The sequence below is a fragment of the Rhinopithecus bieti genome, unplaced genomic scaffold, assembly GCF_001698545.2.
Source record: "Rhinopithecus bieti isolate Rb0 unplaced genomic scaffold, ASM169854v2 scaffold_9899, whole genome shotgun sequence".
In the NCBI taxonomy this organism is placed as follows: domain Eukaryota; kingdom Metazoa; phylum Chordata; class Mammalia; order Primates; family Cercopithecidae; genus Rhinopithecus; species Rhinopithecus bieti.
This window is the reverse complement of record NW_016806979.1, coordinates 1,034,376-1,048,067: the sequence shown is the minus strand read 5'-3', so window position 1 is coordinate 1,048,067 and position 13,692 is coordinate 1,034,376. Positions and strand designations below refer to the sequence as shown.

At 56.8% G+C, this 13,692-nt stretch overlaps 1 protein-coding gene across 1 annotated transcript in view; it reads left to right on the top strand.

The window, feature by feature from the left end:
* The window catches only part of ASPSCR1 (ASPSCR1 tether for SLC2A4, UBX domain containing), a 42,431-nt gene that overhangs the window by 1,121 nt on the left and 27,618 nt on the right, over positions 1 to 13,692 (top strand). Inside the window, exons 2-4 of the mRNA XM_017879213.1 lie at positions 1,414 to 1,469; positions 5,980 to 6,094; positions 6,725 to 6,825. The gene's annotated coding sequence lies outside the window, so the exon portion shown is untranslated. The remainder of the gene's footprint in view (positions 1 to 1,413; positions 1,470 to 5,979; positions 6,095 to 6,724; positions 6,826 to 13,692) is intronic.

The following is a 13,692-nucleotide window of genomic DNA, read 5'->3' as shown; positions in this document are numbered from 1 at the left end:
GGGGGGGGGGGGGGGGGGTTGTGGGGGGGGGGGGGGGTGCCGCGCCGAGGCCCCGCCCACTGCGGTCGGCGTCCGGGTGTTCGGGGCGGGGCCTTGGCGGCCAATGAGCGGCCTCCTGCGCGGCGGCCCCGCCCCTGTTCGCGGGCACCTGCGCTTCCGCGGGGTCCCGGGGGTCCCAAGTCGGGGGCGGGTGGCGAGCCCTCCCAGGGGTGCGGTAGGAACGGCGCCGCGTCTCACCCCATCGAGTACTCGGCGCCCGGCCGAGCCCAGCTCGCGAGGGCGCCGGGAAGAGGGAAGAGTGGAGCCCTAGACCCGCGTTCCCATCCCGGGGTGTCCCCCGGAGCGGGAGCCCGGGTTGCGCGGTGGCAAGTGTCCCGGCTGTGGGGCCTGGAGGCGATTTTTAACGAGTCACGCACTGCACTTTTAGTCGGGCACCTTGTGACCTCGAATCAATCACATGTAAAAGTATTGGCCGGGCGCGGTGGCTCACGCCTGTAATCCCAGCACTGTGGGAGGCCGAGGCGGGTGGATCACGAGGTCAAGAGATCGAGACCATCCTGGTTAACACGGTGAAACCCCGTCTCTACTAAAAAAATTAAAAAAAAAAAAATTAGCCGGGCGAGGTGGCGGGCGCCTGTAGTCCCAGCTACTCCGGAGGCTGAGGCAGGAGAATGGCGTGAACCCGGGAGGCGGAGCTTGCAGTGAGCTGAGATCGCGCCACTGCACTCCAGCCTGGGAGACAGAGCGAGACTGCGTCTCAAAAAAAAAAAAAAAGTATTTACTGAGCCTCTGCTGCGTGGGGGACCGTGAGGACCTGAAGGTGCACACGACTCGGAGTTTGCGGGAGCAGCCCACGGCGTGGGGTCGCCGGGCCTGGGCAGGTGAAGGGTGCAGCCAGGAGGCTGTTGGTGCCAGGCGTGCAGTGTGCGGAAGTGGGGCGCTCCCGCAGAGGCTGCGCAGGACCCCTTGGTGCCAGGGCCACGGCTTTGGCCCATGGAGAAGAGGGGCGGAGGAGGTGCAGGCAGTGGGAGCAGGTGTACAGAACCGTGCAAGAGCCAAGGGGTAGCCTGTGCTGGGCAGGTTTAAGGCAGGTTGCAGAACTACGAGGTTTGAAGGAGAGCCCAGGGTGTGTGCCAGGAAGATGCCCATGTTGCTGTACTGCAGGGAAACCCTGAGTGGAGTTTTCCTACAAAACTGAGGGGATGGTGAGGAATGGAGATAGAGTGGACAGGATTTGCAGGTGAGAGCCTGCAGCTGTTGCAGGGACCGTCCATAGTGTGGTCTTGTGCTTGGCTTTGCCTGAGCAGAGCTACCTGGCTCACCAGGAAGCTGAGTGCTCTTGGCTGGCCTGGTCCACTGCGCCCGCCAGCCCTGCGCACTCAGCGGTTCACCGTCCTTTCATCTCATCTCCAGGTTCTGGAGGACACGTGCCGGCGACAGGACTTCAACCCCTGTGAATATGATCTGAAGTGAGTTTGCTCCATCCAGCTCAGCAGCAGGATCTGAGTGTATCTGTGCCCCTGCCCCCTGAATATACTGGCTCTCACTTGGAAAAGCCCCCAGGTGGTTTTAAACAGTCATATATTGCCTCCCAGCTCTGGAGACCCAAGGTCTTGGCAGGGCCACACTCTCTCTGAATGCCCTAAGGGAGAATCCCTCTTGCCTCTTCCAGCTTCCCGTTCCTTGGCTTGTGGCCGCATTGCTCTCTGTCTCCAATTTCTTGTGGCCTTTTCCTGTTTTCTCTGTGTCTTGGGAAGACCCTTGTCATTGGATTTTGGGTCCTCTTGGATAATCTAGAATGATTTATCAATTACATCTTCCAAGACCAGGATACCCAGTAAGATGTTCAGAGATCCTGGGGGTTAGGACATTGACCTGTCTTTTTTTGGGGGAGCCACCATTCAACCTCCTATAGGTTTTATGGCATTGCGTTGTATAAGTTCCCAGTGGGGCTCTGAGGGGAAAGAGCTGGCCATGGAGAAATAGGATGCCCTGAAAACTGCGGGTGGATCTCTGCAGTCTCAGCCCTGGGAATTACACGCACGGGTCTGTGTGGGGGTATTGTTCCCAAGAGAGGGCTTCTGCCAGACTCTCAAGGAGTCTGAGCAGAAGGGTCAGAGCCCTCATATGAGTAGGACATGCGTGTCTATCCCACACGCGAAGCTTTTCACTTTATTTATNCAGCTTTTCACTTTAAAACCTGTTTTTCGGTTTGTTTGTTTTTTTTGAGACAGGGTTTCACTCTTGTCGCCCAGGCTGGAATGCAGTGGTGCGGTCTCAGCTCACTGCAACTTCCACCTCCTAGGTTCAAATGATTCTCCTGCCTCAGCCTCCCAAGTAGCTGGGATTAGAGGTGCTCGCCACCACGCCCAGCTAATTTTTGTGTTTTTAGTAGATATGGGGTTTCACCACATTGGCCAGGATGGTCTAGAACTCCTGACCTTGTGATCCGCCCGCCTCGGCATCCCAAAGTGCTGGGATTACAGACATGAGCCACCGCGCTTGGCCTTAAAGACCTGTTTTTATAGTGCTGTTGTCCTAACACTGGGGGCAGAGGGCAGGAGACTGTCCTCCCGGCCTTGCCCACCCTGCCTTATGGGGCTCTCCTGGGAGGAGTTTCTTAGGGGTGATATCTGCCAAGTCATTCCAGTCTTCTACTTTGTGTCTGGACCATGTGATAATCCCAGGACCTGTGCTCTGAGTGCCAGGTGGCCTTGGGCTTCCTGCCGCTGATTTCCCACCATCCTTCTCCAGTCTCTCTTGTCAACTGAAGAATGAGGTTCATACGTTTGGAAAGGAGGGCTTTATTTCTCATAACCGGTTGCAGCTTGCAGAGTGGCCATTCTAACAGGCCAGGAAGTGTAGCCTCCAGCCAGAAGCTGGAAACTGACACTTCAAGAGAGGGAAGAATAAAACAGGGATTTACACCAAATGGGGTGGCTGATACAGACGTACTTAATACACTTTAGGAGGATCGTGAGCATTCATGAAAGGAGAACTGTGCACACAGTTGAGCTTTCTGCCTCTCCATGGGTCCTATGTTCAAAAATTGGCAGCGCCAGCATGACCTGAGGGTGGAATTTTTGGCCTCTGAAGTCAGAGGTGAAGCAGGTTGGGTGAAGTGGCTCACGCCTGTAATCCCAGCACTTTGGGAGCCTGAGGCAGAGGATTGCTTGAGCCTAGGAATTCTAGATCAGCCTGGGGAACATAGTGAGACGCTGTCTCTACAAAAAAAGTAAATAAATAAATTAAATAAATAAATAAATAAATGGCAAACCAGCGGACATGAAGACCCTGACCATGCCACAAAAACCCTGACAATGCCACGAGAACCCTGACTGTGCCAGAACTACTCCATGGTTGGTGGTTTCTTATCAGGAAGAAATACCTGTAGGTTGTTTTGAAGAAACCGCAAGAGAGAAGGGCCTGGCGGAAGGTTGGCTGATGTCAGATACCAGCCCAAGAGTCTTTGGAAAGGCTGCTTTCTGTTTATCCCTTAGGGAAGAGAGCCTGTAGGCGTGTCTGATCTCCCACCCAGCCATGGCCAGGAACTCAGCTTTCAAGGTTTCTGGGGTCCCCTGGGCCAAGAAGAGGCCGGTTTAGTTGGTTGGGGGCTTAGGGTTTCATTTTTATTTCTTTTTTATTTTATTATTATTTTTTGAGATGAAGTCTCTGTCACACAGGCTGTAGTGCAGTGGTACTGTCTCGGCCCACTGCCACCTCCGTCTCCCAGGTTCAAGCGATTCTCCTGCCCCAGCCTCCTGATAGGTGGGATTACAGGCATGTGCCACCATGTCCAGCTAATTTTTGTATTTTTAGTAGAAACGGGGTTTCACCATGTTGGTGAGGCTGGTCTTGAACTCCTGACCTCAGGTGGTCCGCCCACCTTGGTCTCCCAAAGTGTTGGGGTTACAGGCATGAGTCACCGTGCCCTGGCTGTTATTTTGAAACAGAGTCTTGCTCTGTCACCTAGGCTGGAGTGCAGTGGCATGATCTCAGCTCACCGCAACCTCTGCCTCCCGGGTTCAAGCGATTCTTGTGCCTCAGCATCTTGAGTAGCTGGAATTACAGTCACGTGCCATGCCCAGCTATTTTTTGTATTTTTAGTAAAGACAGGGTTTCACCATGTTGGCCAGGCTGGTCTCAAATTCCTGACCTCAAGTGATCCGCACGCCTTGGCCTCCTAAAGTGCTGGGTTGATAGGCGTGAGCCACCGCACCTGGCCTCATTTTTCTTTCTTTCTTTCTTTCTTTTTTTTTTTTTTTTGAGATGGAGTCTCGCTCTGTCACCCAGGCTGGAATGCAATGGCTAAATCTCGGCCCACTACAACCTCTGCCTCCTGGGTTGAAGCACTTCTCCCACCTCAGCCTCCCAAGTAGCTGGGACTAGGGGCGTGCACCGCCACGCCTGGCTAATTTTTGTATTTTTAGTAGAGATGGGATTTCACCACATTGGCCAGACTGCTCTCAAACTCCTGACCTCAAGTGATCCGCCCATCTTGGCCTCCCAAATTGCTGGGATTACAGGCGTGAGCCACCATGCCTGGCCCATTGTGACTTCTCTTTTTTTTTTTTTGAGACCAGAGTCTCGCTCTGTCGGGCCCAGGCTGGAGTGGCAGTGGCCGGATCTCAGCTTCACTGAAAGCTCCCGGGCCTCCCGGGTGCACGGCCATTTCTCTGGCCTCAGCCTCCCCTAAGTAGGCTGGGACTACCAGGCCGGCCGCCAACGTCGCCCGGCTAGTTTATTGTATTTTTTAAGTAGACGACAGGGTTTCACCCGTGTAGCCAGGATGGCTCGATCCTCCTGACCTCGTGATCCGCCCGTCTCGGCCTCCCAAGGTGCTGGGACTACAGGCTTGAGCCGCCGCGCCCGGCCCCGTTGTTACTTCTGATTGCTCACCTGCCCATGGTCTGTGTGGTGGTGTCTGGTGGGAACCAGTGAGTGCGATTTTGAGGCAGGTCCTGCAGCACCATGGCCATGTTTTCAAATTTCCTTTTCCCCTGCTAATGGTACCGCTTGCTTACAAAGCACAGCCAGTGCAGAGGAATGCAGCCCCGTGCATGAACAGTGCCCTCCTCTCCAAGCTTCCCAGCTTCCCTCCCTCGAGTTCCCCCGATCTGCTATCCTGTCTTGCCCTAGACCTTTCATGTGGCAATTTCCAGAGTCACTTTCTGGCCAGTATTGAAGATTGATAGCAAGGTTTGTTCTCTCTTAATTCTTCCAGATGCCCCCAGGCTGTCTAAACTCTCTTCACTAGTTGTCTTCAACAGCAGCTTGCGTTTGCAAAGTGGGGCCAACCACTTTGAGTATATTCAGATTTCTTTTTTTGAGACGGAGTTTTGCTCTTGTTGCCCAGGCTGGAGTGCAGTGGCGCGATCTCGGCTTACTGCAGCCTCTGCCTCCTGGGTTCAAGCGATTCTCCTGCCTCCGCCTCCCAAGTAGCTGGGATTATAGGCCTGAGCCACCATGCCTGGCTTTTTTTTTTTTTATTTTTAGTAGAGACGGGGTTTCACCATGTTGGCCAGGCTAGTCTCAAATTCCCGACCTCAGGTGATCCACCCTCCTCGGCCTCCCAAAGTGCTGGGATTATAGGCGTGAGCCACCGCGCCTGGGCAGCCGGGTTTTCTGTGGTGGCTCCAGCTCTGATGGCCAGGGGCTGTAATACCCCTGCTTCTGTGAGTGCAGCAGCATTCACGCCCCAGTTGTTCTCTCTGTTTTCCAAGCGTCTGCACTGGAGCTGTCAGCACCCCAGACTCTGAAGGAGCAACCCCCTCGGTGTGCCCCAAGGCCCAGTTCTTCCTTTTCCCTGCTCCCTTCTGCTTGCAGGAGGCCCCATGTGATCAGGGACCCACCTTGTGCCTCTGCAGGTCATGACCTCCTGCTGTTGGGGAGCTGCCATAGGACATGGATGGCGGGACGTGGATGGCAGGGCGCATCAGGGTCTGCAGGGCAGTGAGTGGGCTCTGGTCTGTCTTGCAGGTTTCAGAGGAGTGTGCTCGACCTTTCTCTGCAGTGGAGATTCGCCAACCTACCCAACAATGCCAAGCTGGAGATGGTGCCTGCTTCCCGGAGCCGTGAGGGGCCTGAGAACATGGTGGGCTGTGCTCTGGGGCAGACTGACTGTGTGGAGCACAGAATCGTTCAGCTGGCTGGGGACCGGGGGTGGTCGGGGGTGCTGGGGAAGGAGGGACATGAGTCTTAGCACCAATTCTGCCTTCCCTGGGTTGGGTCCAAGCAACTTTCTGTGTTTTGATAACTAGCAACTGAAAATGAGCATTTTCACACACCTGCACACACCCGCACACACCAGCACACACACCCGCACACACCAGCACACACACCCGCACACACCCGCACACACCAACCAGCACACACACCCGCACACACCCGCACACACCAGCACACACACCCGCACACACCAGCACACACACCCGCCACACCCGCACACACCAACCAGCACACACACCCGCACACACCAGCACACACACCCGCACACACCCGCACACACATGCGCACAGACACATGCTGCTGCAGCCCTGCCAGGGAGCCTCCATGGCCCTCCCTCCAGAGTACACAGGAGGGCAGCCTTCTCCGTGGGGGTCAGCCTCTCCCCGAAGGCTGGGGCAGGGCAGTCGCCCTCTCTCTGTCTGGAGAATCAGTCGGGGTTGAGATGGAATGGGTGCCTTTCTTCCTAAGGAAGTTTCTCACGTCTGGTGCTCTCCAGGTTCGCGTTGCTTTGCAGCTGGACGACGGCTCCAGGTTGCAGGACTCTTTCTGTTCAGGCCAGACCCTCTGGGAGCTTCTCAGCCATTTTGCACAGACCAGGTGAGCATCAGTGGGCCAGTGGGCTCTTCCCTACCCTGTTTGGTGGGAAAGCTGTTGTGGTTACTGGGTGTGGTCCAGAGCTGAACACCCAAGCTCTGTGTTGGCCTGTGGTGCCTCTTGGCACTTTGCACTCCTCGGTAGAGGAGGGGTGTGTGGGCTGCCGGTTCACGAGCAGCAGCCTCGGGGGGATGGGCTGGTCATGGCTCATCATTCTGAGCTTCATGGGCCCAGCAGCCCAGCCTTGTCCTCCTAGAAGAGCAGGGATGTGCCTCTGTCATTGTGGGGGCCTGGTGAGCGCTAAGGGGAGACGTTTGGTGCTGGGGACAGGGCTCCCTGTGCTTGATTTCCCTGGATGGGCTCATAAAGTCTTTTTTTTTAAGAGGCAGGGTCTTACTGTGTTGGTCGCTTAGGCTGCTCTTGAACCCATGGGCTCAAGCAATCCTCCCATCCATCTCAGCTGCCCAAACTGTTGGGATTACAGGCGTGAGCTCCTGTGATCCACCAGAAAATCTTCTCTCTTTTTTTTTTTTTTGAAGTGGAGTCTCACTCTGTCGCCCAGGCTGGAGTGCAGCAGTGGCGTGATCTCGGCTCACTGCAAGCTCCGCCTCCCGGGTTCGCGCCATTCTCCTGTCTCAGCCTCCTGAGTAGCTGGGACTACAGGCGCCCACCACCACGTCCGGCTAGTTTTTTGTATTTTTTAGTAGAGACAGGGTTTCACCGTGTTAGCCAGGATGGTCTCGATCTCCTGATCTCATGATCCGCCCGTCTCGGCTTCCCAAAGTGCTGGGATTACAGGCTTGAGCCACCACTCCCAGCCAGAAAATCTTAATAGTAATTGGCTGGCTGGGCACAGTGGCTGACACCTGTAATCCCAGCACTCCAGGAGGTCGAAGCTGGTGGATCGCTTGAGCTCATGAGTTCGAGACCAGCCTTGGCAACATAGTGAAACCCCTTCTCTACAAAAAATAACAATGTTAGGCCAGGCATGGTGGTGCGTGCCTGTGGTCCCAGCTACCCTGGAGGCTGAGGTGGGAGGGTCACTTGAGCCTGGGAGGTGGAGGTAGCAGTGAGCTGAGATCACACCACTGCATTCCAGCCTGAGTGACAGAATGAGACTCTATCTCAGAAAAAATAAAATAAAATAAAAACAAGTAATTGGTGTGTATCAGTTTCTATCTGTCACTTAATGGTTTAAACGTTGTCCCTGAATGTGTAAAAATGGGCGCTTTGTCAATATGGGTCTTTTCATTGTGGCTGGAAGTCTTGGTCCACAGTAAAAGGCTCTGCCAGCAGAATGGAAGGACTCAGGGCTGGGGTTTGCTGTGAGCCTGGGAGGTTCTCACCCTCCCTGGGCCTCGGTTTCCTCACCTGTACCCCAGCTGGTGTGTGGATGGAGTGAGTTCACGTCTTGAGGACCGAGCGTGGGGCCTGTGGGAAGGTGTCTGTGCGTCAGGGGCTGGGAAGGTGGCTGTGCATCAGGCGCTGGGAAGGTGGCTGTGTGACTGCGTCAGGAGCTGGGAAGGTGACTGTGCGTCAGGCACTGGGAAGGTGGCTGTGCGTCGGGCACTGGGAAGGTGGCTGTGCGTCGGGAGCTGGGAAGGTGGCTGTGCGTCGGGAGCTGGGAAGGTGGCTGTGCGTCGGGCGCTGGGAAGGTGGCTGTGCGTCGGGCTCTGGGAAGGTGGCTGCACATCGGGTGCTAGGAAGGTGGCCAAGGCCGGGCCTGCTCTGGTCTGACAGTAGCACCACACTGGGACGGTGGCTGTGCGTCGGGCGCTCCAGGTGGCCCCAGGGCCGGGCCTGCTCCGGCTGCGTGGCACAGGTGTTGCGCTCATGGGTGAGGGCCCTGAGGTCTGCAGGTTGGGTCTCAGTGGTCATGGGGATGGAGGCCACCCTGGCAGGTGTCGGGGTGAATGGAGACCTCTGGGGATGGCAGTAGGTTAAGGACAAGCACAGAATTTTCCCTCCAAAATGCAACTCAAATAACAGTAATGGAGCCTAAGAGCAAAACCGAAGCCACAGGCAGGGGTGAGCGGGACCCGAGGCAGGAGGTGACAGAGCCTAAGAGAAAAGCGAAGCCTCGGGCAGGGGTGAGCAGAACTCGAGGCAGGAGTGGCGCCAGGCAGGGAGGCGGTGACCCCAGGCGCTGTGTGGGCGCTGGGTGAGGAGTGGGGATCCCGGCGCCCTGGCTCTGTGCTGCTCCCTGAGAGAACAGTGGCAGAGGGCGAGAAGAAAACCAAACAGCACGGGGAACAGAAGTCAGGAAAGATGAAGGTCCTGGAGGAAATGTCCCCAGGCCGGGCGGTGCCCCTGAGCGTGAGCAGAATCCAGTGCTCCCACGGGCATGGGGGCTTGGTGAGGGCTGTCCTCCCTGGCTGTGCTGTCAGTCCTCAGATGGGGATGGAGGTAAGGAAATGGCCCAGAGTAGCCCCGGGCTGCCACTGGGGAGGAGCCTGAGGGTGTCTGGAGAGGTGGGGCGGGCACTGCGGTAGCATAAGCCTCTTCAACAGACTTTGTAAACCTCGTGTGAAACTTAGTTTAAGAAGCAACAGGTGTGGCCGGGCGTGGTGGTTCTGGAGGTAGCTTTGGTGGTGGCTATGGGGGTGGGTTTGGGCGCTTTGGAGGAGGTTGCAGCGAGCTGAGATTGCACCACTGCACTCCAGCCTGGGCAACAAGAGCAAAACTCCATCTCAAAAAAAAAAAAAAAACAGTAAAAAGAAACAACAGGGCCGGGCGCGGTGGCTCACCCCTGTAATCGCAGCACTTTGGGAGGCTGAGGTGGGCGAATCATGAGGTCAGGAGTTTGAGACCAGCCTGGCCAATATGGTGAAACCCCGTCTCTACTAAAAATACAAAAATTAGCCAGGCGTGGTGGCGGGCGCCTGTAGTCCCAGCTACTTAGGAGGCTGAGGCAGAAGAATTGCTTGAACCCAGGAGGTGGAGATTTCAGTGAGCCAAAATTGCGCCACTGCACTCTAGCCTGGGTAACAGCGCGAGACTCTGTCTCAAAAAAAAAAAAAAAAATCTGGAGCAAGTGGGGCAGCTCTTTCGAGAAACCGGGACAGCAGGAGGTGGCGGGGCCATTGGTAGTGAAGCCCGGGGCCCTCAGCCTGTCGCCCTGATCTATGTGGTAGTGTGGGTCTGTCTGCGGGTGTGTCTGCACGTACATCTCATTTGGTGAACGCTCATGCCTGGGGTGCAGAGTGATTTGTGGCTGACTCTTATTGCTGGTGAATATGCTGTGGACATCTTCCTGAAGGGTCCCGCATCTGTCACTCCTCACAGCCATGCTGTTCCATCATGTGGGTGTCATGTGGGTGTTGCGGGGTGTCTGGCTGTGTCTCAGGGGCATCCCGGGCAGAGCTGGAGCAGAGCCTGCAGCTGGAGGCCTTTGCACCTGGTCACCCACCCCAGCTCCTCCCGTGGGCTAAATTCCAGAGGTGGAATTTAAGACAGGGTTTCTTTACATTTTATCTCTGGGACGGGCATGGTGGCTCTCACGTATAATCCCAGCACTTTGGGAGGCTGAGGCAGGCAGATCACCTGAGGTCAGGAGTTTGAGACCAGCCTGGCCAACATGGTGAAACCCTGTCTCTACTAAAAATACAAAAATTAGCCAGGTGTGGTGGCAGGGGCCTGTAATCCTAGCTACTTGGGAAGTTAAGGCAGGAGAATCACTTGAACCCAGGAGATGGAGGTTGCAGTGAGCTGACATCACACCACTGCATTCCAGCCTGGGTGACAGAGTGAGACTCCGTCTCAAAAATAAATAAATAATAAATAAATACATTTCTAAAAGCTCAGACCCAAGCTTCGTCCCAGAAGCTGGAGTTTGCTAACCATGGAGCAGGATGTGAACGAGGTTTTGTGGTGGGTGGCATTACCAGCCCCACGGTGAGGGTGGAGTGCCTCGTGGGCTCTGTGCTGGGAGCTGGTCCCCAGCAAGTCTGCATGAGGGAGGGAGGCTGTCTCGTGCCTAGTGTTCCTGCACTGGCCCAGGAGGCTTGGGGAGGCCTTGGGAACTCCAGGTGTTCGCAGAGTGGGACAGGTGGGAAGCTGTTGTTTCTCCCTTCGTGTGTTTCGGAGGAGGTCTGAGTCCAGGGACAGTGTAAGCACTGTGCTTGGAAGGGGTGTTCCAAGGCTGGGGGCTGCAGGCCTGTAGCCTGCCCAGGAGTTGCCCTGGGACAGAGCCTGCTTTGTGTATTTGGGGACCGCTGGGTGATTTCCTTGGATGAAGACCACCACATGTTTGAAAGGTCGCAGCTCCACTGCAAGGGTGTCACCATAGCACGCAGCCCTGGCCTGACCAGCGACTCGAGCAGCAGGGGCCTTGGGGATGCCAGTGAGCCACACATGTCGGCCACGGAGTTGACTCACATTTTCTTTTCTTTCACCCAGGCTGGAGTGCAGTGGTGCCATCTTGGCTCACTGCAATCTCTGCCTCCCAGGTTCAAGCAATTCTCCTGCCTCAGCCACCCGAGTAGCTGGGATTACTGGTGTGCGCCATCGTGCCTGGTTAATCTTTGTATTTTTTTTAGAGACAGGGTTTCACCATGTTGGCCAGGCTTGTCTGGAACTCTAGACCTCAGGTGATCTACCCCACCCCGGCCTCCCAAAGTGCTGGGATTACAGGCGTGAGCCACCGTACCTGGACAGTGACTCACTTTTTCTTGTTACCACATTAAAGAAGAAATAAAAACAGCTGTCATTAGCTTTAGTAATATGTGTAATTAACTCAGTATGCCCAAAATACGACTTCCTGGACACGTAGTCAGTAGAAAAGCAAGCCATCTCAGTAGAAAAGCAAGCCGTCTCATGCTTTTGTTGTGCAAAGTCTTTGAGATCTGCGTGTACTGTGCACTTGGAGCATCTCGGTCTGGGCCGGGTCCTAGTGGACTGGCCGCTCCTCCGCTCTGCCTCTCGGGCTCTGCCGCAGGGAGGCAGGAGACGGAGGCTGCACGCTGCTGGCTTCAAGCTTTCCCATTTTCTCTGTAATCTGAAGGTTCTGCCCAACAGAGGGGTGTGAACAGCCACGCTGAGCTCTGGGGGACACTGTTGTCCACCTGCCTGGTGGGCCTGTGTCTGAGTTTGGGATCTTTATGATGGGGAGTGTGCCTTCCGTGATAGGAGACACATGAGGTGGAAACGAGGATTTCATTGCCTACAGGCCCTCCTGGAGGCACCCGGAGAAGGAAAGGGAGCACCTTTCTGGCCAGTGTCTTTGCTGGGGTACAGGTTGTTAATGCTAAAGGATTTCCTATGAGGAGTTTCACTCCGTGGGTTTAGCGCCAGCAGGCACGAGCCCCAGGAGGTCATACTGCGACTCGGGGGGTGCTGTGGCACGTCTGGGCAGTCCACGGGGGCAGGCGAGCGAGTCCCATAGCTTGAACCCCAAGTCCTGTAGGGACCTGGTTGCCATGGAGCAGTGGTGAAAGGCAGGGGTGTGGACGGACCATGCTGAGCTGCTGAGCAGGAAGAGAAGCGGGGACTGTTGGGGGTGACCGAGGGTGAGCCGAGGGACCTCACAGCAGCTGAGCCGCTTTCCGTCTGAAGACCGTGAGGGAGCAGCGTGGGCTTTCTGTAAATGTCAGACTCATGAGCTCAGCCATGGAAGGGATTTGCCCTCTCTCAGAGGTGCCCCCGGGCTGTGCTGACGTGGGCACCCCAGCTGGGAGTGGCCCCCCGGTGTGCCCGGCCCCCGGCTGTATCTCTTCCCAGGTGCCCAGCCCTCTGCTCCCAGCCTTAACTCAGCGCTTGGGGTCTGGCTGAGTCCATCTCAGCCTGTTCCTCCTTCTGTAGGTAAAGCTGTGACTCCAGGAAAGCCGGGTAATTTCTGCAGCCCTCTGGCTGTGTTGGGCTGTAGGGAGGGGCTGCTGGTGAGAACAGGGCTCTGCCAGGTGGAGCACCGGCCCGTGGCCACACTCAGGGTGGGTCTATGCATGCTGCCAGGCTAGCTCAGAGCTCTGGGGCCCATCCCTGTCCATCCCTGTTCATCCTTGTCCATCCCTGTCCGGACCTGGCTGGGTTGGGACGGCCGGAGGCTGCCTTCCCCTGAGACTCTCCCAGGCTCTTTCCAGCCCACTTCTCGGCTGGGCTGTCGCGTGGTGGGTGGTGCCCTCTGCGGGCCTCCCCGAGCCGAGTGGCTCCTGGCCTGCAGCCACAGCTCTGCGGGCTTCTGTTCCCGGCAGGGCGCGTGCTGCTGCCTAGGCTCTCGTCAGCACCTGTGTTTGCACCCGGCTTTGTCAGACCCAGACAGGACATGAACACGGAGGGCTCCAGACTCACTGCCTTGTCCCCAGCACACAGCCGAGCCTTGCCGGAGCGGGGCCCCACCGGGGCGGGGTTTGTGGTGCATAAAGAATATGCCCGCGAAGCCAGCAGCAGAGGCGTGTCTGCCCTCCTGGCCGTCCCGCTGGCTTCTGGCCCTGGCCAAGTGGGGAGCTCTGCTGGCTGCAGAGTGCGTGAGAGTGTGCCAGTACCCCGCTGCGAGCAGGCACCCGCGGACGCGCCCAACAGCACCCTGTCTTGCGTTTCTGGCTTCGGAGCACGGTGTCTGGTGGCCTGGCCTGGCCTGGGGTCCCCGGGAGGCCCTGGGTCTTGCCCCTGCAGACATTGGGCCTTGCAGAGGTCTGTGTGGGGGGCAGGCGGGGAGTGGCTTTGCCATGCACAAGGGGCTGTGTCTCCTCAGGCGCTGGAATTTCCCCCGGGCCATGTCGTCCTGCGCGCTGGGCCGGCGCAGAAGGTCTGGAACCGATTGTCGGCCGCCCCTCCCCTCGGCTGGCCGCCACACAACGTGTGCACAAGCCGCTCCCTCAGATCCCGCACGAGGGAATCTGATCCCTCTGGAGGAGCCGCACATCAAAGCCCGGC